This window comes from Mirounga leonina, unplaced genomic scaffold (genome assembly GCF_011800145.1).
Source record: "Mirounga leonina isolate KUSES-001 unplaced genomic scaffold, KU_Mleo_1.0 Mir_175, whole genome shotgun sequence".
Classification (NCBI taxonomy): domain Eukaryota; kingdom Metazoa; phylum Chordata; class Mammalia; order Carnivora; family Phocidae; genus Mirounga; species Mirounga leonina.
Window position 1 is genome coordinate 20,493,932 of NW_023270453.1, and position 22,605 is coordinate 20,516,536.

The 22,605-nt window shown below is 45.8% G+C and overlaps 1 long non-coding RNA gene across 1 annotated transcript in view; it reads left to right on the plus strand.

Annotated features, from left to right (window-relative positions):
• Positions 1 to 624: 624 nt before the first annotated feature.
• The window catches only part of LOC118021638, a 29,368-nt gene continuing 7,387 nt past the window's right edge, over positions 625 to 22,605 (plus strand). Inside the window, exon 1 of the long non-coding RNA XR_004682247.1 lies at positions 625 to 3,874. This is a non-coding gene — a long non-coding RNA (uncharacterized LOC118021638). The remainder of the gene's footprint in view (positions 3,875 to 22,605) is intronic.

Genomic DNA, 22,605 nt, shown 5'->3' on the forward strand with positions numbered 1-22,605 from the left:
CCGGGACCTGCCCACTGAGGCTCAGAATTCCCATCGCTGGGACTCTGGGATATCTTTCTTCTGGCCATGCGTGATCCTCAGCCTTCAGCGTGTGGGGAGATGCTGGGCTGGACATAGCTTCTCATCATGCCCCGCGTCGGGTGATACGTAAACATGGATGTCGAACAGGTGGAATCCTGGGAGTCTGGGACAGGTCTGAGAGGCCAGGCCACTCTCAACATTCGGAGCTTGGTGTTGGGTATGGGCAGGGGCTTGCTGTGGTGATGGCCCTGTGACCTGCTTGCTGAACACCCTAGGGCTTTATCCTTTATGATGACATCCATGACCTTCTGGGGCTTTATCCTTTACGCTCACCCTGCCAGTCACCTGGGGTGAGCACCGTTTCAGTTCGTGATTGTGAGTAGGATCTTTTTCTTGTTGACTTTCGTAAGCGTCTTTTATTTTTTATTTTATTATTTTCTGAAGATTTATTTATTTTAGAGAGGGAGCAAGTGAGAACAGGTGAGCAGGGATGGGAGGGGCAGAGGGAGAGAGTATCTCAAGCAGACTCTGCACTGAGTGCAGGCGGACACAGGGCTCGACCTCACAACCCTGAGATCATGACCTGAGCCAAAACCAAGAGTCGGATGCTGCGCTGTCTGCACCAGCCAGGCGCCCCTCATAAGCTCTTTTAAAACAAAGACCAGCGGTAGGGTTTTGAGGCCCCCCTCCCCACAAACACGTACCCTGTGGACTTAATAGTTTTGCAGACGTTATGGCTTCAGTTATGTACCATAACTATTTCAGTTTCATATAAAGTAACATGAAACAATAAGGTGGAGATGGACTTCATGCTAGATTCTTAAGTGAGCATTAACAGGCTTCAAAATCTCTTTTGTTCTTATTTTGGCAAATATAATGGATGCTTAAAAGCTGTTGAGATTTAGCATTATAAAGCAGTCTTTAAGGAGCTATTTAAGCAAGGGCACGATTGGATTAAATTTAAATCATTAAAATATACACATTTAAAACTCAGGAAGTAGCCTATCCACTTGCCAGGGTTGAAACTTTGTTACTCATGCACACTGTAATGTACCTCCACGGCCACATGCTGCTGTCCGAGAGCTGTCTTATGTCAGGAAATTCTGTAAAAATAAGACTTGCTGTGTGGGTGGATTGGTGTTTCATTTAGATTTTAGCACAAGTGAATCTAGGCTTGCTATGATGGCTAGACTTTCCTGTGGACCACAACAGGACATGGGCTGAGAACTAACGATTGGGGTTATTTTGCTGTTGATAGCATCCAGACTTTGAGAGGTTTCTCACTTATTGGTACACAAATTAATATGAAAAGGAAGTACAATTTGCTTTTCTCTCTTCCCCTGTAGATGGGATGAATTGTTTAGATCCGCTACTACTAAGGGATTTATAGTGACTGTTGGTAATTTAGAATTTCTTCCCTTTTATTAGGAAGATCTGGCCCTGGACACAGGCAGGAAGTCACCTTAATTTTGTTTCCTTGATGACTTGTTTAGTGTTTGGCACAAATAGGATTCTGGATGAAATCTGCCCTTGATGGAAAGTGTGTAAGTCAGAGGGGCTCTCTGGAAATGTTGTAGTCCATTCTGCCTCCTGTGAATGGCTAAGAGCAAGGCCTTGGGGAGGGAATATGCACAGAGGACGCCCAGGGTGGGTGCCCCCCTTGGCCGCTTGGCCGGTGACCGGACTGCTGGTTGGGAATGCTCACCAGAGCTGGGAAGCCCACAAGGCTGGCTGCATCCGTGGGATTGGTATTGATGACTGTGAAGTGTTCTTGAAGGGTACTGTGGGATGGGGAGCTGTATTTGGAACACTGGCATTCCTGGAAACTAAGATACCAAGTAAACCTTCTAATTGCATGCTCCCTTGTTGCTTTCATGCTGATCTTTTTTAGTCTCTTTAAAATATTTTCTAAGGAACTGACATCTTTGAACCGATGAGAAGATTGGATTTCAAATGGTTAGAAACTCGTTATGATCATTAGAACTTGGTTTCCTGACAGTGATCGATATCCTAGACCATGTGGCTGGCTTTTTTTGAACCACGCCTGGGGGTGCAGCCTTTCCTTTGGGCTCCTTTTGAGACCGGCACTGGGAGCTCTGGGGCGGGCATGGGTGCTCCCGGGAGGGCGAGCAGCAGGTCCCAGGAAGATGCTCCCAATTCCCTTCCTCGTGGTTGTGATGGGCCTGAGGCTTATGCCGTGCATTCTCTTAGCTGGCTGCCGCGGGAACTTTACATTTAAAATTGAATCTGTCATCTGGGGGCGGATACATGGGTGTCCATTATACAGCTCTTCCCATTTTCTCTATGTTCGAAACTCGTTGCTCATGGAAGATAAACCAAAAATGTGGCCCCTTTGGCTACCTTTTCTGTACAGCATCCTTTAGAATCCGGAGGCTGGGTAGTATGGTTTTATCAGAAATCTTAATCGTTTTGGTCAAGAAACAATGCTGTTAATTCTTGGTTGTGTTTCTGGGGAAAATATTCTAAATGAGGTTCCAGGAATAGCTTCTTCAGTGTCTCTACAAGGAAAGAGTGACCTCTCAGAGCGTCCCTATTACTTACCAGGATGTTGGTGGTTGTGTTTAAGCAGCCACCCGTCACTTAGGAGGCAATCAATTCTTAGTTTTATGTAGAGTGCTTTTATTCCAAGTGAAGTGCCCGTTCTGATCTTCAGTTCTTGCAGGGATGAGGGCCACATCTAATGCACCATGCTTCTCTCAGTCCCCAGAGAGCTGGAGTCTTGTCAGTAGGAATGGACGGTGCAACATTTGGATTTTTAAATCAGATGTTGCAAATCGACCTCTTTTTTTCTTAATGTGGACAGTCTCTCCATCCATGGTGGAGGATGCTTATGTGTATTTCTAGCCACCACTCCCCGCCGGCTCACTGTGTGCTAAGCATTGCATTAGTGTCTCCCATATATTACTTTTTCAGGACTTATAACCCAAGTTAAGTTACATGTGTCTTCTAAAAAGGGAAACCTGCTCCGAGAGCTTGCCCAAGGCCACGCGCCTGAGTGAGGTCCACACAGCCTGCCTTGCCCTGGAAGCAAGACCGGCACTGCTCTGACATCTGCTTCTCACGTTACAGCTTCCCCCAGCTTGAGGCCTGCCCTCATGCAGTGCGTTAATCCAACCGAAGTAGGAAGGAGAAGTTTTAAAAAGATGCCAGGTTTCATGGTGAATGCGATTTTTTTTTTTTTAAACCTACTTACTTCCATATACCCTAAATATTTTTTCCACCTGATGTAACAGTTACGAGCTATTACTGATACAGAGTTCTTCGAAGGGTATTTTAGGAATCTAGTCCCTAACATCCTTTATTTTCATAAATATAATCTGCTTAATAAAGTCGTCAGGATGTGGCTTTCTTTTGTTACTCTATTTTTAGTTTTAGATCCTTGAGAGGAAGCTATTTAGTGGTTACTCATAATCGTGAAGAGAATCTAGTGATTAGAGAAGCTTGTTAGGGCAAATCTTTTTTTTTTAATTGAAGTATGGTCGACATATATTAGTTTTAGGTGTACAACATAGTGATAATTGTATACATTATGAAATGCTCACCATGATAAGTGTAGTCCCCATCTGTCCCCGTGCATCTGTCACCAAAGTTATTACAATATTACTGCATTCTCTGCTGCTCTTCTCATCCCTGTGACTTGTTCTATAACTAGAAGTGTGTACATCTTAACCTCCTTCACTTGTTTTGCCCGCCCTCCCCCTCCCCTCTGACAACAACCAGTTTGTTCTCTGTTTCTGTTTTGTTCATTTGTTTCTGTAGATTCCACATACAAGTGAAATAAGGACAACTCTTACAGCTTCCTCTGCAGTATGTAAATAAAGTCTTAATCCAGGTAAATGTTGGCAGGAATAACTGTTTAAAACAGGTAAGATTTTCGTGGGACTCTTGGCTATCCTGGGATATTGTCTCAAGTTTTGTAGAACCTCCACCTTCGTTCTCCCTCCTTATACCCTCCGCCATCCCCTGGTTATTCCTGTTTGCATCAGAACTTGAATCCTTGTATCTAAGATGGTCCTGCTATGGTATGCATCTACAGGTGTGTAGGCCTTTTCTTAGAATATTGTTTTTGGAGAGTACGACTTCCCATTTCCTCATTTAGAAAGCATAGAGCCCTTCATTAATGAAGATAAATGTTCCAGTATCAGGGACCCTTGAAGACTTTTCTTGTTAAGTAAATCCCAGAACAAAGACCGTTTTATGTATTTACCATGGACTTGTCTTGTGAATGCTCTACTATTGGAAGTCCCATGACTAGTTTAAACAGAAAACATGGAGTGTTCATTCTGTCTTCGGATCTTTGTGCATAATTATGATTGCATCTGTTCCATAAGAAAGGAAAGCCACTCCATCTCTCTAGGGCCCTGGTTATCAGAATTAAGGGAAACACGATCATTTTCCAGTTTAAGTATCTTAAATCTGAAGCTGCCCCTGAGCTGCAGAATAACCCAATCTTAAAGAACAATATGATTTGACTTTGAGTAGATTATATTAATTTGGTTATTCTGGCTGAGTCATTATACTGCATTGTGAATTGATTTTTCTCTTTCGATTTATCTTCATAATAGAGTGGTTCCAGATCACCTATAGGCTCAGATGAAAGTGTGAATGTTGTTACTTGTAATTTAGACTAACTAGGTCTCTGCAAGATGACCAGAGGCCTATATTTAATTTCCATTTACAACTTTGTTCTAAAGCCTGAGTTCTTCTGAGATTCTCTCTTCCTCCCATGCTCACGCCTTCCTCTTCTACCATCCTTCTTGTTTTTGACCCATAGCCCTCATATATGGTGTGTGTTGGGGGTGTGGCGGTGGGGGGGAGGATCCTGACTGCCTGAATCCTTGATAACCTTTGGAAAGAGTTTCTTTGGAGCAAGATGCCTGTGAACAGACTTCCAATTCGTTTAAGCATCACCGGTTTTGTTGGTTGTCTGGAAAACTGTAATCCTTTTTCCATGGGCCATTGGCTGATCTCTCTCTGCCCCACCAATGACTCCCCATGCCAGCCATGTGTCCTTCTGCTCCAGGAGCATCTTGCAGCACTGGCTATATGCAGAAAAATTAAGTAGTTTTATAAAAACTCACATGTTGCTATTGCTGGGGCAGAGGGGTGCAAGGATACCTGGCTCTAGGAATCCCAAGCGCTCCAGGTTCGGCCCCTCGCTGCTGACAAAATCCAAAGGCAGACAAATGAGTGGTGGTGAAATGAGAAATGATTTTGTTTCCTTGAGGTCACCACCAGGAAGACTGGGGACTAGTGTCTCAAAGACTGTCTTCAAAGTGCCAAAAATACTTCCACGCTTATATAAAGAAAATGTGGAACAAAGGTGGCTGAGTACGTGTAGATGGGCATTGAAGATTAAATAGATCACGGTCTTGGGGTCAGTCATGGGCGGGGTCTTGCTGGCTCAGGACCGTCCTTACTGCTGGGGGCGGGGGCGGTCTTGGTTTCCATCGGGGATGCTTTGTCCTCAGGGTCTTCCGCCTGAGCCCCGAAACAAGCTGCAAAGAAGAACCCAAATGGCAAGTCTGAGGTCAGAATGGAGGCAGCCGCAGTCCTCTCTCCTTGTCCCATAAATACCCTTCCCTGGCATAGGAGCGTGGTTGTATTTTGTTCCCATGAGTGACCCTGAGGATCCTGGCCTTTGTTGGGAGTGCCTTGGGCTGAAGTGGGCCTAAGATGTAAGTAAAATTGATCACTACGGCTCATGGGGCGGATGCCAAAGCTGCTTTAATCTGATGTTGGCTTGGATGTTGGATGACCTTTTTTGAAAAACGCAGCAGGCTTTTGTCCTACCTTGTAGAATTTCTGTGGTTCCTAAGGGAGGTGTGTGCTTGTTTTAAGGGCCAAATATGGTCCTAATAAAAGTGTTTTCTGAAGAAGATAGGAGTTTGCCGTGTTATGTGTTTACTGTTTAACACCAAATAGAGTGGACCTTTCCATGGTTGAGGAAGCCCCGCCCCGTGCTGGTGTGTACTTGGGAAGAGCGTGTGTGCACCTGCAGATACACGTCCAGTTAGAACGATCAGATTCCAGAGTTCGGGTGGAGATTGCTTCTGCCATCCTAGTGCTTTTGAATTGTCCTTCTTTTCTCGAGCGTTCATTTAGTCCGTTGCATGAGCGGATACATTAGACGCTGGGTGGGGGTGATGGCCATTTCTGTCATGCAGAAGATGGAACGTAAGCCTATCGCCAGAGCGGACAACGCACGGGGACCCTCCACAGTCCGTGCAGAATTCCTTGACAAGAGCGTGATCTTGGGAGCTCAGAGGAAGGAGGGGCTGGGGCCCCGCGGTGCTGGGAGTCCTGGGTGGGGCTCTTGTGGGGCTCTCAGCTGAGTGCCCGGGGGCTCCCGTGTTCTGCTCATGCAGCCTCGTCCTGCTCCCCGGCCCTTCAGACTGAGCCATGCGGCTTCTCAGGCCAGAGGTCCTGGGCACCGAGCCTAACGGGATGGTGGCATCTGGGTCTCTCCGTTTTCAAGGGCCCGTGTGAGTGATTGGGGGAACTCCTTTGTTCTTATCAGCACATGAGTCTAGCCAGCGGACTGACTGTTAAGGGTGGATGTGTACTTTCAACAGTATGACTTTTGAACAGGAGGCTGCATCCCCAGAGATGACCTCCTCTGACCTTCCTACTTTCTATGCAAGTTTACGGAAGTGGAGGTGCAGGTGCTCGGGATGCCCTGCTTGCAGTCCAGCCCAGGTTGCTTCCTTCCGAGTGCTGGGCTCGGGCAGGGGTGAATCATTAACGGCAGAGCCGCCAGCACCTGCGGGTTTTCAGCACGCGTCGGGCCTGGATTATGTGTCCTGTGTTGTGTGTGTGGAATGTGTGCCGAGGGGAGTCCTGCTCCCTCGGGCCCCTGCAGGCGCTGGGCCCTCCCCACCCGGGAGGCCGCAGGGTGGGGGTGACCCCTGCACCGGGGAGGCTCCCGCCCTCCGGGAGCTGGAGGCCGGGCTTCCCTTCAGCTTCCCTTTCCGTCAGCCAGCACCAGGCTCCCGGCTGATCCCTGCTAACCAGGGAGCTGCCGAGCACGTTCAGTGCAGGGAGGCAGTGTGTCTAACCTCAGGGACTGTCCGTGTGGCCAGCCTGCACGCTCCTGCTTCCTTCCTTGGCCGTGGCTTGGAGTGGAAGCGGGGGCTCTGGTACTGCGCGGAAGGCCGAGCCCTCCGTCATCTGGGCTGTGAATGAGAGCCTTTCTATTGTTTGCGATCAGAGGAAATCTCTCCGTTGTCTCCCTGTTAGGCTGTGCATGTTTACCTTTTAGGTTTCACTCTTTCTAGGTCAGGAGGAGAGTCTCCCCTGCGTTGCTGTTGATGTCCACTATTAAGTGCGGATGGAGAGTGCAGCCCTGTAGCTCAGAGCTGCGTGTCAGGTGAGGTGGCCGCAGTGTCCCTTGGGAGTGACGACCCAGCTGCAGGTGGTGATTTGCAGGGTCCGAGCTGGCCCTGACAGGTGAGGCATCAGGCTTAGTATTTCTAAGGCTGTAGAACAGAAAAGGGCAGTAAGTGGCATCGAGCTCTCTCATTTCCAGGTCTGAGAGGATGGTTGAGGAGTCCCGTTAGCCCTGACCCGCCCTCCCCTGCCTCCACCCACCCGCCCCTCCTCTCCAACCCCTTGCCTGGCCTCTCTACCTGGAGGGCCGTGTTCTGCATCTGCCGTGGTCCGGCTCGCCTGCTTGAGGACTCTGCTGCACCTTGCTGGGGTCTCTGTCTGTCTAAATGCCAGTGTATTTATTGGCTGACACTAGTAAGAGTGGATCGCGGTGCAAATACTAGTTATCTACTTCATGGCACCACACCTGTAACTCTGTTAATCAGACACCATTCCTGGTAAGAAATTTCCTTATTGCAGAACACTACGTACGTTATAATCCCAGTTTCGTAAACAGCCTGTAAGCTGTTCCTGGCGGTCCTGTTGGAGAGAATATGAGTGGTGAGGGCATTTTCCCTTTCCTCTTGGCACAGTTCCATACGTATTCTTAAGCAGAGTACTTCTGTATTCCAGTAGAATGAAAATTATGATTTATGGCATCTAATCCTTTGAAACCGTACTGGAAATGTTGGTAGTATAAAGCACAGCAATAGTTGGTCATTACAAGCAAATTAGAGTTTTTATTCAAATGGAGACCGATTTCCTTGTAGCCTTCCCCTCCTGCGGGTGGAAGGTGCCTCCCGTGCCAGTGGACCTCCTGGAGGGTCTGTGCTCGCTTTGTTGGCCTCTGGAAGCGAGATGGCTCTGGCCAGGCACCTTAACAAAGGCACGTTCACCTGGCCCTGAGCACTGTCCAGACCAAGCCAGCGGTCTGCATGGCCCGCGGTCCAGGGGATATTCCCTTGGCCACCTGAAGAAAGCTCCCGTCATTGCGCCTGAAACTTTGAACAGGTGTGGGCAAACACTTGGGCCGCCACGTTGACCTCCTAAGCTCTGCTTTATTACCTGTTTGTTCCCGTCTGCCGTGCAGAAGCCTGGCCATTTGGTGTAATCACCTGGGAAACGGATTCCCCGTCCTTAACCCTGGCCGTTAGAACCCCAGGGGTGGGGCTAGGCTGTGGGTTCCCAAGTGCCTCCAGTGCAGCTGGTCAGCCTTTGGGAGCCAGGGCTTCTCCCTCTCATTTGAAGATCATCATCTAGGTCTTCATGTAAGTGTATCCGTGCAAAGAAGTGGAAGGCAGGCGTCCTGGCTTTGTCCTGTCGGCCCTGTGGGCTTGGGTGCTGTCAGCACGTGGGGGACGGTAATGATGTCCTATGCTGCCTTTTCACGTTTCCCAGTGGGTACTAAGCGAAAGACTGTTGGTAGAAGGCCAGTTTGAAGAATACTGAAATTCAGACTTCTGTGAGGTGAAATTTTCTTATTTCCAATAAATGCCTTCCCCCTCCCCCCGCCCCCAGCAGAAGGGAAAGGACACCTGCTCTGTCCTAGCTGTGTTGTGTGCTCAGCGGTGAAACCTTCCCTGCCTGTCCTGCGAGCCACGGTTACCGACTGGGGTCGAGCACTGGGCCAGCACTAACGCGAAGACTTGGGTCCTCAGCAGAGTGTCTGTGGGTGAATTTCCGCCTGATCATTTACCTGGGTTAGCAGGTTCTGTTAAGGGGTGCGTGGGTCCAAGGCAAGATGGATGGGGTGTCCTGGCTTTAGATCCTATAGGGGATTTTCATTTTAATCTCCTACATTTCACCTTGATCCTGTGATTGATTGTTTTTGTGGGAAGCAGTGTGAGGCCTTTGCTCGGGGAGGGTTTCCCCGTTGGGAGAACCCAGCTCTGTGGTTTCCATGAGGCAGCAATTCATGTGAACCGGTGGGCAGGAGCAAGCCCAGTCAACTCACGCCTTCTCACAGGTGGTTAAAAAAGGAGATTCTACAAGACTTTTGTTAAAGAAAACTCCCAATCTTCTGAACACCTCTGTATGTTCTTGTTTTGAAAAGCTAACTTACATCCTACTGTACTTAGAGTTTATTTAGTGTTTAGGTGAATATTTCCCACTTCCCCAACTAGATGATATCATTACTGGACTTGTAAGATTAAAAATCTTTAAAGTGTGTATTATTTACCCTTTTTTTTTCTTTTTAAAGATTTTATTTATCTATTCATAAGAGAGAGGGAGAGAGGCAAATGGAGAAACAGGCTCCCCGCTGAGCAGGGAGCCCGATGTGGGGCTCTATCCCAGGACTCTGGGATCATGACCTGAGCCGAAGGCAGATGCTTAACCACCTGAGCCACCCAGGCGCCCTACCCCTTCTTTCTTTTGGTGAAAAAAAGTACCCTTTAGTTGTAGAATGAAGCTAATGAAATGTCACAAGTCTATAACCTTAAAACACTGTTGAAATACACTTGTATACTTTGTCAGACAAAGAAAAAAGGAACAATAAAGATTGAGAGGACCCACTGGTGCAAAGTGTTAGGTTTCCTCATTTCTAGAAGATAATCCTAAATGTTCAAAGCTCTGTTTTCGTTTTGAAGGTCTGCTTCCAACAAGGTCTGTCTTTACCAGCCCAGGGTGGGGAGTAGGTGCTAGATTGATGATCTTGGGACTTGCCAGTCCTCATTCAACAGACATTTTCTTATTAGTTGATAATAAAACATTTCAGTTAAAAACATTTTTAAGGGGCGCCTGGGTGGCTCAGTTGGTTGAGCGACTGCCTTCGGCTCAGGTCATGATCCTGGAGTCCTGGGATCGAGTTCCGCATCGGGCTCCCTGCTCAGCAGGGAGTCTGCTTCTCCCTCTGACCCTCATGATCTCTCTATCTCATTCTCTCTCTCAAATAAATCTTTAAAAAAAAACATTTTTAATATACTTTGAGTTTTATTACTATATATGCCTTCAGGAGTCTGAGAATTATCTTCTTTGCTACTATGAATTGTGTGTTGAATTAGGACCTGTAATTCCTTCTGCCCTGATGTTTATTAAAAATAAAAAGTTCCCTATATATTTTCAGATATATATTTAGTGTACTTGATATATATTTAGTGTTGGTCAGAGGGAGAGGGAGAAGTAGATTCCCCACTGAGCAGGGAGCCCGATGCAGGACTTGATCCCAGGACACTGAGATCATGACCGGAGCCATGCTTAACCCACTGAGCCCCCCAGGTGCCCCTCTTTGGTGTATTTAAAATGCTTGATACATTAAAATTTTAAAACCTCACAAATATTTTAGAATGTAAATGTTTAATTTTAAAAGTAATATAAAGAATGGGACATAGATTAATAACTCATTTGTAATCTTAAAATTCTAACCTTGTGTTTTTAAGTACATTTTATTTCTCTATGGTGTTTCAAAGTTGATTAATCTAGAGGTATAACAATGATATAAACTAGTCAGTATCAGCATTGTTTTAACATAGTTTCATGTGTATCATTTTATTGGATGATCCATTAATCACAGGAAACAAGTAGGGTTAGAAATTAAAAATAAAACCAGGATTCAAGTTAAATGTCTTATCTGGGTCTCGTGAGTGTAAAGGTGGCCCAGGACCCACATCTAGGACTGCCAGCTGGATAATTTCTAGTCAGGAGCTCACAGAATTTCGATGGATTTCCCCAAACCATTATTTTCTCCCACCTGGAGCAAAATAAAATTGCTAGGTCATTATATTGTATCTTACAAAGGCTTGTCTACTGCAAGGCATCATACTTTGCAAAAAAGACCGGAGTTTACATGTTATGATCATCTGATTGAACTATGTTGAAAACAAAAACTGGATCCTTTCTGTTTTGGATAGAAATCCTTATCTAAGGATTGAAAATACTTTCTCCTACTCTGTAGGTTGCCTTTTCAATTCCTTGATGGTTTCCTTTGCTGTGCAGAAGCTCTTTAGTTTGATGTAGTCCCAATTGTTTAGTTTTGCTTTTGTTGCCTTTGGTATTGGTGTCTTATCCAAGAAATCATTGCCAAAGCCAGTGTCAAGGATCTTTTCCCCTGGTTTCTTCTAGGAGTTTTACTGTTTCAGGTCTTAATGATTTTTGTGAGTGGTACAAGGTAAGGGTCCAGTCTCCTTCTGCGTGTGGTTATCCGGTTTTCCTGATGGTACTTATTGAAGAGACCCTTCCTTCCCCACTGTGCTTGTACAACTCCAGAGCAAAAAGCAAATAAGCCAGTTAAAAAATGGACAAAGGACCTGAATAGACATTTTTTTTTTTTTTTCAAAGAAGACCTACAGAAGGCCAACAGGTACATGAAAAGATGCTCTGCATCACTTGTCATCAGGGAAATGCAAATCCACACCACGGGGAGATCTCACCTCACACCTGTCAGAATGGCTCTTCTCACCAAGTGTTGGCAAGGATGTGAAGGGAAAGGAACCTTGTGCTCTGTTGGTGGGAATGTAAATGGGTTCAGTACCCTGCACGGGGAGGGTAACCAGGCCTCCTGCTAGTGTATACCTCCCCGTGTGTCCAGGCCTGCATTTGTGCACATGCTTGTCTTACACACACGACAGCCCTTCTGATGCACGGATCCCGAAGTGTTTGCATAGCTCTGCTGGTACCGGGCTGAATGCTTCTCCCTCTGGGGATCAGCGGGCACTCTGACCCTCCTGCTGCCCAGGATCAGGGGTTCTGGAGGTTTCTGCTATGTTCCGTGAAGAAAATTCTAGGGAGGGAGATTCTGCGATCCTTTTATACACTCTTCTGACCCACCCCAAACACCTTTTACTTAGGGAGCTGTTTTTCCTGTTCCTTTGTTGTCTGTTGCTTGGAGTGGAGGGTGTGGGACCCCACCCCCTGCATGATGCCTGTTGGTCTTTGTGCTTCCAAACCAGTTCTAGTCTGTTCTGTTCGTTCATTCAACAATGCCTGCCTTTAACCACCTGCAGACATGCCGCCTTTTATTGAAGCTGCGATTCAGAAGCTGGATTTGGAATTACAGCAAAAACTCCAGCCCTGCTTCAGGCAGTGGGGAGGCTCCCCCAAAGTCCCTCTCCACCCAGACCATGCTTGCGTCTTGGAGAGGGCTGGTCATTTCATGTCTGCCCTCATGGGGCCAGGATACCGTGAAGGCTTTCCTGGACAGGGGAACCCACCAGTCTGACGTTCGGTTAATCGAAGAGGTCTGAACTAGGAATCCTAAAGATGGTTCCTAGAACCCCTACCTAAAAGCATGAGCACAGCTTTCTTGCTTAAACCATGCCCATGGCCATGACCTGCCATGTCACTGACCGTTTAGAATCTTAGGTTTAAATAATTTCCCCTCATGTTTTACCCATACCTAATATGAAGACATTATTTTATGTTTTTAATTTTTAAAAATTTTTCCTATATCTAGTCTTTGCCAAGCATTCTGCTTTTCCATGGAATTGGTGTCTCTTTATGGAGTTGTATTTTATCAATTAAATAATCTGTAACCGGTACACAGTTGTACAAACAAACCTGTTTCATGATCAGTGTGCAGCTCAGCTGGGGAGCCCAGGAGAGTTGAGGTGAGTTGAGCCTGCTGCAGAGGAGGAGTGGCACCTGACTCCTGGGGGAGGCAGCTCCCTGACAGGGGGCTCCTCGTGCTGGTCCTGAGCTCGGCAGCAGCTCACTGTGGCAAGGTCCTGAAGTCATCAGGACAGTCTTTTGCTGTTTTAAGAATGCATATTCACTTACATTTAAAGGTATCACGCTTCCCACATGGTACTTATAGGAGGAGTGGGGGGACCTATCTCCCCAGTCACGTGTACCCTGTCACCTGCTGCTTATCAGCCCTGTGGAGTGATAAACTATGCATTAACATAAGTGATGTCAGAACACAGAAGTCCTCAACTCTCAGGTTATTGTGTGCCACGAAGGGCTTGGGAGGTGTTCCTGAGCTGATCCAGGCTCTGCTTTGGGTGGATGGCAGGCTGTGGGGCTGGGTCGGGCAGGGGACAAGCTCAGGGGCCGTCTGCCTGTGCAGCATCCGCAGGGGTGCTGATGAAGGCCTGAGCTGGCTGGGGAAGCAAATGAACTGAAGAGCCTTCACAATGAATTAGGGGGAAAGAGAAGATGTAGGCAGAGCAGTGTTGGTTTCCAAGATGTTGCTAGTGTTTTTGGGAAGTGAGTGAGTCTGGGAGGGAGATGATGAGCTCATTTTGGACACGACCTTGAGATGCTTCTGGATGCCATGTGAGCTGAGAGTTTGAAAACCGGGAGCGGTGCTTGGAGAAACCACAGGGACTGGAGTGGGCTTGGAGGTAGCCTTTGCGGAAGTGCAGTTGAGCTCCAGAGTGGATGAGGGCCTCCAGGTGGAGTCCAGGAGGCCAGAGAAATGAGCCAGTCTCGAAGCTGAGGGAGAAAAGGCCCCCTGTGAGGGTCAAGGGAAGACCTGGATTTGCAGTTCATCAAAGCCCAGAGGAAAGAGGTTTTCTTTTTTTTATTGTTCTGTTAATCACCATACATTACATCATTAGTTTTTGATCTAGTGTTCCATGATTCATTGTTTGTGCATAACACCCAGTGCTCCATGCAGAACGTGCCCTCTTTAATACCCATCACCAGGCTAACCCATCCCCCCACCCCCTTCCCTCTAGAACCCTCAGTTTGTTTTTCAGAGTCCATCGTCTCTCATGGTTCGTCTCCCCCTCTGATTTCCACCCCCTTCATTCTTCCCCTCCTGCTATCTTCTTTTTTTTTTTTTCCTTAACATATATTGCATTATTTGTTTCAGAGGTACAGATCTGTGATTCAACAGTCTTGCACAATTCACAGTGCTCACCATAGCACATACCCTCCCCATTGTCCATCACCCAGCCACCACATCCCTTCCACCCCACCCCCAACTCCAGCAACCCTCAGTTTGTTTCCTGAGATTAAGAATTCCTCATATCAGTGAGGTCATATGATACATCTTTCTCTGTTTGACTTATTTCGCTCAGCATAACACCCTCCAGTTCCATCCACATCGTTGCAAATGGCAAGATCTCATTTGTTTTGATGGCTGCATAATATTCCATTGTATATATATACCACATCTGGAAAGAGGTTTTCTAGAAGAAGAGAATTCGAAATGTGGTGTCCTGAGAACTAGGAGGGCAAGGACTTGGAGCCTGGGACGCTGCTCATGTCTAAGCAGAGCGGTTGGGTCAGGCTGGGGGTGACCACCTTCCAAAGGGTGTCTGTTCTCTCAGGGAGGTGCCATGGGGGACTGCTCCTAGGGGACAAGGCTGAGCAGATGAGCCGGTAGAGGAGAAGCCTAAGTGCGTGGAGAGGGGAACGAGTGGACTTGGGTCCCACAGATGGACGTGGTCTTCCTGCTCTTCCAAGTTCACAACGTGAACCGTGCAGAAGGAAGGGCGTGTCGAAGCGCCCCCAAAGCCGGGGTGTGCCCTGTGCTCTGATTGTGGCTTGTCAGTGATGCCTCGCTGTGAGCGCGTCTCGTCGGGGTCTGTGGGACAGCCTCCGCCGTCATGACCCCCACCGCGTCTCTCGGGAGGGAGTGCAGCTGGCTGCCCCCGCCCTTAGGTCTGCAAGGGCGGCAGCAGCTGAGAAACGTGGATTTTAGTTGAAATGTGTAATTCCTACATTTCAGCCCCGCTTCTACCTGCGGTGAATGGATGGTGAGTTACACCTGTGATCCTGAGCCCACAGCATCCAGCGGGGAACAAAGCTCCCCTTGATCCCGTGTCCCGTCGGCCATTAGTGTCTACCTCTCTTCGTCCCTGCGTGTGTCTGCTCCTCTCCCATAATAACAAGCCTAAGTCAGCAGTCGGGCGACAGCGCCAGCCTCCCTCACACCCTCAGGGCTCCGAATGGAGAACGGAGAGCAGGAGATGGGGGAGCGGACACTTGAGCCCCTGGAGGGCGAGGGGCAGCCCCAGGCGGGGATGGCTGCGGAAGGGGAGAATTTTCACAGTGCAGGTGGGAGGTCCTCATGGAAAAGAGAGTCTTGGAATTTTTGCCAAATTATTTCATTATTGTGACTATGATCATCATTGTTATATGGGGGTGAGTGTGGTTAGAAAAAAAAAAAAGATTCTGAAGAGCTTCAGGATAGAACTGTGTTCTAATCCGGGGTTTTGCCTGAAATGCCACTTTTATTTTTGGTTAGGTGTGGGTTTTTTTTTGTTTTTTTTGTTTTTTTTTTGTTTTTTTTTTTTAGCACTTACGCTACAGTGTTCCAAATGCTGTATTTTTGGGATATGTTAGCTGTGGAGAGGTTTAAAATTAGATTCCTAGAAATCAGGTTATGGGAACTCTTGGCCACGCTACACAGGTCATGTTTTGAGCACCTGGTACTGAGGTCTGTCTGCGCTGGCTGCCCCTGGCATCCGTAGCACATCTGAGTCAGGAGGCAGGAGGAACGCGACTTTCTTCGTGTCCTTGTGGCGCTCTCTCCTAGGAGCTTCCTCGGAAAGCAGATGCACGTCTTAAAGTTTACCCTCCTCTGTTTGGTGTGTCTCTTCAGTGCTGCTCCATGAGCTCATGGTGTCGGACACAGTCTTCGTCTTTGACGGGAACGCCGAGCCAGGCTGTGAACTGCTCCCGGGCGCATCTGCACCCCTCTGACTGCAGAGAGACCCGGGGCTCCTGCCATCCCGTCACCTGCCTTTCCAGAGAGAACATTCCCTGTCTCTGGTTCCTTGGGCCGTGCTCTCCTTTCCAAAGGCAAATCCTTAGCCTTCGATGTTGACAAGTCTGATTTATTTTCTGGGATGATGAAAGGGTAGGGCGAGGGTGCGGAAGCAAAGAGCAGGAGGGGAAGGAATTATCTCATGATTTTAGTCAGGAGGAAATCACTCAGACAGAAAAAACATTGTAAGTGGGTCAGATCCCAGGAAGTTATATTGAATAAGTGGCACCATATTGCACAGCCCCGCTTCGCAGAACTGTTGTTACCCTGGTGACGGGGAGAATGAGTGCATTCAGTCTGAGTTCAGAACATACATCTTTGCTGACTCGGGCTAATCAGCAGAGTCGGCTCAGTTCACATTCGGGAGACGCTAGAGAAGAGGTCTTGGTGCAGCCTCGCTACCTGAGAGTGAGCTGTGCAGGGAAGGGGGCTCCTTAATTTCCAGAAGGTATGTTCAGGAGGATGTGCCACTTTCTGTAGAGTTAAATGATTGAACCTCTGTGTGTGTGTGTGCGTGCGTGTGCATGGGTGTGAATGTGTGCTCTGTGAGTGTATGAGCATGTATGTCTGTGTGTTTGAATTTTTCATCTCTGTGACTTACTTTATAACTGAAAGTTTGTACCTATTTAATTCCCTTTATCTGTTTCACCCATCCCCCACCTTCTTCCCCTCAGGCAACCACCCGTTGGTTTTTTTGTAGGAATTTTTTTTTTTTTTTTTTAGATCACATATACAAGTGGAATAATATGGTATTTGTCTTCCTCTGACTTAATTCATTTAGCGTAGTACCCTCTAGGTCCATCCATGTCATCACAAATGGCCAGATCTCCTTGTTTATGGCTGAGTAATATTCCATTGTATATTTATATATACCACATCATCATTATCCATTCATCTATTGATGGGCACTTGGACTGCTTCCATTCTCTTCACTATTGTAAATAATGCTGCTATAAACATAGGGGAGCTAATTTTCAAATTAGTGCTTTTGTTTTCTTTGGGTAAATACTCAGTAGTGGAAATCACTGGATCATTTGATCTTTCTATTTCTAACTTTTTAAGGAACCTCCATACTGTTTTCCAGAGGTGCTGCACCAGTTTGCATTCCCACCAACAGTGCACGAGGTTCCCCTTTCTCCACATGCCTTCAACACTTGTTGTTTCTTGTGTTGTTGGTTTTAGCCATTCTGACAGGGGTGAGTGATATCTCATTGGGTTTTAATTTGCATTTCCATGATGATCAGTGATGTTGAGCATCTTTTCATGTGTCTCTTGGCTATCTGAATATTGTCTTTGGAAAAATATTCAGGTCCTCTGCCCATCTTTTAATCAGATTTTTGTGTGTGTGTGTGTGTTGGTTGTACAAGTTCTTTATATGTTTTGGATATTAACCCCTTATCAGATTGTCATTTGCAAATATCTTCTCCCATTCCCTAGGTTGCCTTTTGTTTTGTTGGTTCTTTCCTTGGCTGTGCAAAGCTTTTTATTTTGATGTATCCCCAATAGTTTATTTTTGCTTTTGTTTCTCTAATCTGAGAAAACATATCCAGAAAAATGTTGCTAAGGCAAGTGTCAAAGAGATTATGGCCTATGTTCTCTTTAAGGAGTTTTAGGCTTTCAAGTCTCACATTTAGGTCTTTAACCCATTTTGAGTTTATTTTTGTTATTGGTGTAAGAAAGTGGTCCAGTTTCATTCTTTTGCATGTGACTGTCCAGTTTCCTAGCACCATTTGTTGAAGAGACTGTCTTTTCCCCATTGTATATTGTTGCCTCCTTTGTCATAGATTAATTGACCATATAAACCTGGGTTTATTTCTGGGATCTCTGTTCTGTTCCATTGATCTATGTGTCTATTTTTGTGCCAGTACCATATTCTGATTACTATAGATTTGTGGTATAGCTTGAAATCTGGGATTGTATACCTCCAGCTTTGTTCTTTCTCATGATTGCTTTTGTGGTTCCATCTAAATTTTAGGATTGTTTGTTCCAGTTCTGTGAAAGATGCTATTGGTATTTTGACAGGGACTGCATTAAGTGTGTAGATTGCTTTGGGCAGTATGGACATTTTAACAGTCTTTGTTCTTCCAATCCATGAGCATGGAATGTCTTTCCAGTTGTTTGTGTCCTCTTCAGTTTCTTTCATCAGTGTTCTGTAGTTTTCAGAATACAGGTCTTTCATCTCTTTGGTTTGATTTATTCCTAGGTATCTTATTGTTTTTGGTGCAGTTGTAAATGGGATTGTTGTAATTTCTCTGTTACTTTATTTGTGCGACAAATGCAACAGACTTCTGTATGTTAATTTTGTTATCCTGCAACTTTAGTGAATTTATCAGTTCTGGTTGTTTTTTTTGGTGGGGTTTATACATTTCTACGTATAGTATCATGTCATCTGCAGATAGTGAAAGTTTGACTTCTTCCTTGCAGATTTGGATGCATTTTATTTCTTTTGTCTGAATGGTGTGGCTAGGACTTCCAGTACTATGCTGAATATAATAGCGGTGAGAGTGGACATCCTTATCTTTTTCCTGACCATACAGGAAAAGCTCTATTTTCTCCGTTGAGGATGATATTAACTGTGGGTTTTAATGTATTCATTTTATGTTGAGAGGTATGTTCCCTCTATCCCTACTTTGAGAGTTTTTTATGAATGGATGTTGTACTTTGCCAAATGCCTTTTCTGCATCTATTGAAATGATCATATGGCTTTCATCCTTGTTAATGTGATATAACACATTGATTGTGAATACTGAAACACCCTTGCATCCCTGGCATAAATCCTACTTGATCATGGTGAATGATTTTTTAAATTTTTGGTTGAATTTGGTTTACTCCTATTTTGTTGAGGATTTGTGCATCTGTGTTCAACAAGGATATGGGCCTATAGTTCTCTTTTTTTGTATTGTCTTTATTTGGTTTTAGTATTAGGGTAATGTTGGCCTCATATAATAAATTGGAAAGTTTTCCTTTCTATTTTTTTGGACTAGCTTCTGAAGAGTAGGCATTAACTCTTCATTGTTTGGTAGACATCTGTGAAGCATCTGGTTCTTGACTTTTGTTTGTTGGGAGTTTTTTGATTATTGATTCAATTTCTGTGCTGATAATCAGTCTGTTCAAATTTTTTACTCCTTCCTGATTCTGTTTGGGAAGATTATGCTTCTAGGAATTTATCTATTTCTTCTAGGTTGTCCAGTTTGTTGGCTTTAACTTTTTACAATATTCTCTTATAATCCTTTTATTTCTGTAGTGTCTGTTATTTCTCCTCCTTTATTTTTTTAAATTTTTTATTCTTTTTAGAGGGAAATGGGGGAGGGGCAAAGGGAGAGGGAGACTCTTAAGCAGGCTCCATGCCCATGCTCTTAAAACGGCATTTGCTGTGTCCCAAAGATTTTAGACCATTTTTTTGATTTTCATTTGTCTCCATGTGTTTTTTCATTTCTTCTTTGAATTCTTGATGGACTCATTCATCATTTAGTAGCATGCTGTTGGGCCTCCATGTATTTGTTCTTTCTAGATTTTTTTCTTACAAGTGACTTTTAATTTCATACTGCTGTGGTCCGAAAAGATGCTTGACATGATTTCAATCTTCCTGACTATTGAAACTTGTTTTGTGGCTGAACATGTGATCTGTCTTGGAAAATGTTCCATGTGAACTTGAAAAGACTATGTATTCTGTTCTTGTTTATTTATCATTTTAGAGAGAGAGGGGGAGAGCGTGAGTGGAGGGAGAGGTGGGCAGAGGGAGAGAGAGAATCCCAAGCAGACTCTGTGCTGAGTGAGGATCCTGATGTGGGTCTCAATCTCACAACCCTTGGATCATGACCTGAGCTGAAATCAAGTTGGACACTTAACGGACTGAACCACTCAGGTGCTCCTGTATTCGGTTTTTGGATGGAATGTTCTGTATGTATCCATTAGGTCCATCTGGCCTAATTTGTCATTCAAAGCTACTTGTTTCTTTACTGGTTTTCTGTCTGGATGATCTGTCTATTGATGTAAGTGGGGTGTTAAAGTCTACTATTATCGTATTACTGTCAACTTCTCCCATTATGTCTGTTAATATTTGCTTTATTTAGGTGCTCCCATGTTGGTTGCATAGATATTTAAAATTGTCATAGCCTCTTCTTGGGATTGATCCCATTATCGTTATGTAATGTCCTTCTTTGTCTCTTGTTATAGTGTTTAACGTGTGTTTTGTCTGATATAAGTCGTGATATCCTGCCCCCCACCCCTTCCATTTGCTTGGTATGTTTTTCCAGCCCTTCATTTTCAGTCTGTATGTGTCTTTAGGTCTGAGATGAGTCTCTTGTAGGCAGCATACAGATGGATCTTACTTTTTTATCCCTTCAGTCACCTTGTTCTTTTTGATTTGAGCATTTAGTCCATTTACATTTAAAGTATTAATCATTGGCATGTAAATGTATTTAATTGCCTTTTGTTACTTGTTTTCCAGTTGTGTTTTGTAGTTCTTCTCTTTGAGCCTTTCTTCTCCCTGTGTGCGTTTGATTTGTGAAGCCCTCTCTGGCAGGGACACATCACTGGGAAGTCCTTGCCCACAACCCCTTGGCTCTCTGCTCAGGGAAGGATAGCACTTTTAAGCAGCCCAGCCATTAGGGAGAGGTGCCTGAAGGTATATGAAATCTATATTGATGTAAGTTGTGAGAGTTGATGTTTTAATGGTGCAGAAGTGTCACAGACATCAAGTTAAAAATAACATCAGTGCTGCCTTATGAGCTTTGTGTGCGATTTCCTGGATACATGATAGAATATGCTGCACAAAATACAGGTGGGTTAATAGTGGTGTTTGCCAGGGAGGAATGGTTAGTGATTAGTATTCTTGGTAACAAACATGCTGTGTAAACTTCCAGCACTCAAAGGGTCCCCAACACTACACCGATTTAACTACAGCAGGGTTTCTGTTTCTTCCTCCTTCCTCCTCCCGCCTGCATTCCGCTGTTCTGGAGTCTACTGTGTGCCTCATGCCCGTTGTCCACTGACCCCCTCAACACGGGGCCACATGCTGGCTTGCTGGCATCCTACTGCATGCTGTACTCCCTTCTTCACAAGGAAACCAGCCTGCAAAAGACTTAGGAAGAAGCCCATAGAAGCCCAGCTGTAAGAAATGGTTAATTATACGAGTTAGGTAATGTCACTGGTTATAGTGAATGTGCATCTGCATACTAATAAACATTATTTAAAAATATAATGAAAAAGTTGCACTTGGATATTGTCTTTGAGAAGAGCTTAGAAAAGAGATAAAAGTGTAACTTTCATAAAGTGTAACTTCAGTGTACTCTAGTAGAGTTGGTGGAGCATGGTATTACGTAGAATATAACAGACCAAATAGCATGGCATTGTATTGTATAGGACAGACTGCTGTAGCATTGTGTAGTCTAGAACATATCCCACAGCACAGTGTTGAAGAGTCTAGAACGGACCTCACAGCACAGTGTTGAAGAGTCTAGAACGGACCCCACAGCACAGTGTTGAAGAGTCTAGAATGGACCCCACAGCACAGTGTTGGATAGAACTGTACAGAACAGACCACACTGTACCACGTAACACAGCATTATGTAGAATAGAAGAGACCACCTAGCACAGCATTGTATGATGTAGTCTAGAACAGCACAGACCACACAGCCCTGCATAAGAACACTATGTAGTACAACAGACCAGCACAGCCTGACTTAGCATTTCTGGTCGTGATGCTTCTGTGGTGGACTCCGAGACTCAGGACTGAGAGGGAAGAGTCAGTCTGATAAGGCTGTTTTCTCTGACTTCCAGGGCCATTTATTTACTCTCTGGGGGTCATTTGATGGTCCCATTTATGTGCTTTCCGTGTGGCAGGGCTTCCAAATGGAGTATTTGTAAGTAGACGCATCTGCCTGGCACGTGTCCAGTGCTCCGTGGAGTTTAGCCATTGTTAATACTCTAATTATTTCTAAAGTACTTTCCCTCACTGAGAAGGGGTGCACTGTCCGTACCACAGGGGTGTGGAATATCAGCCTTTTCATGACTGGGGTTTATTTTTAACAAAAGCAGACTTTATTGGTTGGGGGGTGGAAGCCGCTGGTGCTGAGTGCTGGGGCCCTTCAGCTCTGTGTGCTGGGAGTAGTTTCACCTGTAACGGACTCCCACTGTTCTGACTTTCATCTGGTGGTGGTCTCAGACCCTCAGGTGTCCGCAGAGCACCCATCAGCAGCTGTCGGCCGTGAAGTGTGAAAGCGGGGGGGGGGGGTGAGCAGTGCACTGCCACTGTCCCCGGCTTGTCCCCTACCACCCCCCACCCCCGGCTCGTCCCAAGCTGTGGGGTCCTTTGTGGCCCTTGGCTGGAGCCCTCCTTGGCAGGGGTTGGGGGGGGGGGGATGGAACAGCCAGCATCAGGTGACCCTGAGAAGTGCACATGACATTGTGGTTGGTGGTCATTTCCTGTCCGAGATGCCCCATCTCGGGAGTCTGGAGCCTGACAACTCAGATGTGAGTGCATAGGGTCTCTTCCAGGTGGGACATTAGCAGGTCACCTCTGAGCCAGCCCTGGTTTCATC